The following is a 5,111-nucleotide window of genomic DNA, read 5'->3' on the forward strand; positions in this document are numbered from 1 at the left end:
GTGATGAACTTATAGGCAGCCACAAGGTCGCCTCTCAATCTTCTCTTGCGGAGGCTGAAAAGGTCCAGGTTCTCTAGTCTCTCCTCGTAGGGCTTGGTCTGCAAGCCCTTAACCATACGAGTGGCCCTTCTCTGGACCCTCTCCAGGTTATCCGCATCCCTCTTGAAGTGTGGTGCCCAGAATTGCACGCGGTACTCCAACTGCGGTCTGACCAGCGCCCGATCACCTCTTTGGATCTATTCGTCATGCATCTGCTGATGCACGATAAAGTGCCATTGGCTTTTCTGATGGCTTCGTCACACTGCCGACTCATGTTCATCTTGGAGTCCACTAGGACTCCACTTCCGTGCCACCCAGCACGTCATTTCCTAGGCAGTAGGTATGCTGGACATTTTTCCTCCCTAGGTGCAGCACTTTGCATTTCTCCTTGTTGAACTGCATTTCCCCAGCTCTTGTGTGTTTTCCCCTCCCCCCACATTCTCAAAGCATAGACCTCCCAGGTTTTTTTTCCTGTAGGGCTGTAGTTCAGTGAGCTTCAAACCCAGCCTGCCCCTACTCGATTCACCAGCCCCATAGGATATTTTGTTTTTCTTTATTGTCTTCCCTGCCCTCATGTAAAACAATGGCAGGGCAGGAACCTTCTGGGGAGGCAGATGCCCCCACAGAGCTTCCTGCAGCCTTCACTATGGGGATGGATCTCAGCCAAGCCCCCAAGGGGATGCATGCCGCTGCAGCCTCCACCCCAGAGGCAGAGTCCAACCAACCTCCTCTGGGGGTGGAGAAGCCTGCAACCTCTGCTGCAGAGGTAGGTGGACTCCAGTAGGGAGCCAACAGAGCCAGGGGGTCTCCCCTGGCCAGGCCCCCCCCCACCCCCAGGGATTCCCAAGCCCCATCATCGGGGACCAAGAGCAAGGGCAGTGGGAAGGGCTCCTCTTCAGCCTCCTCCACAGCTGGGGGTGGGAAGGGCGAGGGCCCTGCCCTCAAGCCTAGACCACCAGCGCCTGAGGGGACCAGGTGCACTACACCAGCCAGCATGCCCACTCAGCCTGTCCTTGGCCCTAGCCCCAGCCCCACCAACGTTCCCCACCCAGGGGGGGAACCACAGCTATGCACAGGCAGCTGTGAGGAGACCTGAACCTGGGGGACCTGGACCCTCCACTGCTGGCCTTTCCAGCTTGGGCCCTTTTCCCGCACTCACCCATAGGCATGGGGTGAAGTGCCAACTGCCCAATAGGGAGAACCTGCACTTCCAGACCTGGATGCAGGCCCTGGCTCAGGTGGTGGGGGGGCCCCCAAGATCATGGCGGCCTCCCGCTTTAATGGCAAGGGGGTCTTTTTTCCTTGCCTCGGAGGCCACTGCACAAAAGATGGTAGAGAGGGGGCTCATGGTGGAGGGTGAGTATATCCCCTTTGAGCCTCTAGAACAGCTGGGGAACAGCTTCATTTTCCCTAGATCCCCAGTTGGGCCCTGCTCCCCCAGCTCCAAACCCTGGGGAGAGTTATCTCTCCGGTGGTGACCCTCTTACTGGGGTACCGAGACCCTGGCCTCCACCATGTGTGCTAATGAGCTTAGTTGGCAGCTGAAGCAGGGAGGGGAGGGTAATTTTTAGTCACTTGTTGGCCACCTCTTGCGGGGTGGCCACCCTGTTCTCCCCAGGCCTGTAGCTGGAGGCTCTCCAGGACGTTGAGGTGGTGCCGGGATGCCTGCTGCACCTCTGGGTCCAGGTGCAGGGGCTGGTCCTGAACCTTCTGAATGTGCATGCCTCTGTGAGGGACCCAAAGTTGGCAGATTTCTTCTGCCAGGTGGCCACATACATTGGCACCCTCAACCAATGATGTGGGCTTCAGGGAGGCCTTCCAGGAGTTCTGGCGGGCCTAGCAGGAGCAATGAGCAGCTTTCCCCTTGTCTCAGAGATGGTGGGATGTGGGGAAGGTGCGCATCTGGCTATTTTGCTGCAGCTACACTCGGGGGAGGGGGGAGGGGAGGGGCGGCACACCCAGCAGAAGGATGCAGTCCGGAAGCAGCTCAACCAGGAAGTGCTATAGCTGGAGGGGTACCTGGCCACTGACCCAACCAACCTGTTCCTCTGCGGAGAGTGTTGGGAGAGGCGGGAAGAGCTTCATGCTCTAGACTACCACCGCACCTGCAGTGCATTCGTCTGCTCGCACATACAGCTCCTTTAGGAGATGGACCATGGCTCCCACTTCTATTTCCTGGAGAGGAGGCAGGGGGCCAAGAAGTACATCACCTGCCTTCTGCCGGGTGACCGCACCCCCCTCACAGATCCAGGTGAGATGCGCCAGCGCGCATGGGCCTTCTATGTAGAGCTCTTCTCCCTGGATCCAACTGATGCCAAAGCCTCTTAGACCCTGTAGGAGGGACTCCCACAGGTCAGTGTGGGTGACCGGGACTGGCTGGAAACTGCTCTCACTCTGGCTGAGTTTTCGGCTGCCCTCCACCTGATGCCTGGCAACAAGGCGCTGGGCATCAATGGGCTGACCGTGGAGTTCTACTGGACTTTCTAGGACATCCTCGGTCCAGACCTTGCCATGGTCTGGGCCAAATCTGAGGGAAGTAGGGAGCTCCTCCTGTCATACTGGAGGGCCCTGCTGACCCTCCTGCCAAAGAAGGGGGATCGCCACAACCTGAGGAACTGGCATCCCGTGTCCCTCCTCTGCACAGACTACAAGGTGGCAGCGAAGGCCATCTCACTGGGTCTGCAGTCCGTGCTGACGGACATGATCCATCCCGACCAGAAGTACGTGGTGCCTGGACATTCCATCTTCGACAACCTGTAGCTGGTTTGGGACCTCCCAGAGCTAGCACACCAGGAGGGCCCATCTATCACCCTCCTGTCCCTGGACCAGGAGAAGGTGTTTAACAGAGTGGATCATGGGTACCTCATGAGCACGCTGTGGGTCTTTAGCTTCGGGCCCTGCTTCAGGCAGACTCTCCAGGTGCTGTATGCCTCTGCAGAGCGTTTGGTCAAGCTCAACTGGACCCTGATGGAGCTCATCCCATTCAGGATAGGGGTGTGTTAAGGCTGCCAGCTGTATGCCTTGGCCCTGGAGCTCTTCCTCATTCTCCTGTGGAAGCAGGTGATGGGGTTGATGCTCCAGGAGTTGGCAGTATGCCTGGTCCTGTCCATGTATGCTGATGACATACTCCTCATAGTCCAGGACTCGGTGATCTGGCACAGGTGGAGGCCTGCCAGGCATTGTACTCAGTGGCCTCCTCTGCCCGAGTCGACTGGGTCAAGAGCTGTGGTCTGGTGGCGGGTGGCAGATGGGCTCCCTCCCACCTGCGCTCTGCGGGATCTGCTAGGGTAAGGGCTCACTGTTCTATTTGTTCTCATGTCCCCTACAGACCTCTCCCCACTGGAGAACTGATACCAGCTGGAGACAAGGGTGGTGGAGTGGCTCCAGGCATGGGCAGGGCTCCGGAGATGTCTCCCTCTGAATGGGAGAGTGCTGGTGCTGAACCAGCTGGTCCTGTCCATGCTCTGGTGCCACTTACACACCCTGCCTGTGCCCCCTGAGGTCCTGGTGGGACTCCAGAGATAAGCATTCAAATTTTTCTAGCCAGGATGGCACTGGGTGGCTGCAGAAGTCCTGAGCCTCCCCTTGCAGGAGGGTGACTAGGGCCTGGTTTGCCTGTGCATCCAGGTCCTGGCATTCAGCCTTCAGGTCCTGCAGCGACTGCTATACAGTGCTGGTAGCCATGCAGCATGGGGCCACCTGGGGTGCTCTCTCCTCCACCATGTCTGGGGGCTCCAATATGACTGGCAGCTCCTCAGCCTGCGGGGCTTCTCCCTGCAGGACCTGTGAGAGCTGCCAGATTTCTACCAGGTCCTCCTCCAGGCCTGGAGGCTGGTCTCCTCCTCCAGGTCCCCTGTGACACTCACCCAGGGTGCCAACCTGCTCTTTGAGCCCCTCCTCTGGAACCCCCAGCTGGAGGTGCTGATGATGGAGGTGCCCCCATTGCAACAGAGGTTGATCCTGGCTAGTGTCACCCATATTGGAGACCTCCTGGACTATGATAGGTGGGAGTGGGTGGATCCTGCTGCACTGGCCCAGCGCATGGATTTACCCACTATGTGTGAGACCTGCAGCCTAGTCCAGGAGATGTAATCTGCCTTACCTCCCGACGCCCTTGCCTTTGTCAACCAGGCCCTGCATGAAGACGGTCCCCGCCTCCCTGTGTCTTCCAGCCTGCTGCAATGTGTCGTGGGGCTGGTGCCTCACCTGGCCTCATGGCACTCCCTGCTCCACCACCTGAGCTAGCTGGAGGACATCAAGCCAGTCCGCTCCTCCACCATCCATCGCTGCCCCTTCTACACACTCATGTGCTGCACATTCCACCATGCTGCCCTCATGTCCCGCCCAGACACCAAGGCTGTTCAAAAAGTATTGAGACTGATGCTGTAGGAAACAAAATATTTTACTTAAAGGGGTTTTGGCTTAATCTCCTTTGAAGTATGCTTCTTCTGCAGCCACATGCTTCTCCCAACATTTCTGCCATGGTTGGAAGCACCTCTGATGAGCAATTTGTGGAATCACTAAAAGCTGCTCAGTCACATTTTGTTTTATGGTTTCCACATCACAAAATCTTATTCCTTTCAAGATTTTCTTTAGTTGAGGGAAGAGGAAAAAAGTCTCATGGGGGTCATATCAGGTGAATATGAAGGCTGCGGCACTTGTAGGATATAGTGTTTGGCTAAAAATTGCTTCACAAGTTGTGTGGGGTGGGCAGGTACATTGCTGTGGTAAAGCATCCAAGAGTCAAACACCCACTTTTTTTGGTCATTTTTCTGGTTGGTTCATTCCCAAATCACCAGTTAGAATTGAGTGATATGAGCCAACAGAAATTCCAACTTCTACTATCTTTCAGACAGTCAATCTCCTATCATTTCAAACCAAACTGTGAACTGCTGCCACATTTGCAGCATTTTGTGATGTTGAAGAGCATCCAGAACACTCATCTGTTTCAACTGATGATCATCCTTCTTTAAACCGATGATACCATTCAAAAACTCTTGCACGGCTCATGGTGTCATCAGTAAATGCTGGCACCATGAGATGGGGGGGCTGGCATGTGGCAGCTCCCTCAC

Source organism: Alligator sinensis, unplaced genomic scaffold, assembly GCF_000455745.1.
Source record: "Alligator sinensis unplaced genomic scaffold, ASM45574v1 scaffold353_1, whole genome shotgun sequence".
Classification (NCBI taxonomy): Eukaryota; Metazoa; Chordata; order Crocodylia; family Alligatoridae; genus Alligator; species Alligator sinensis.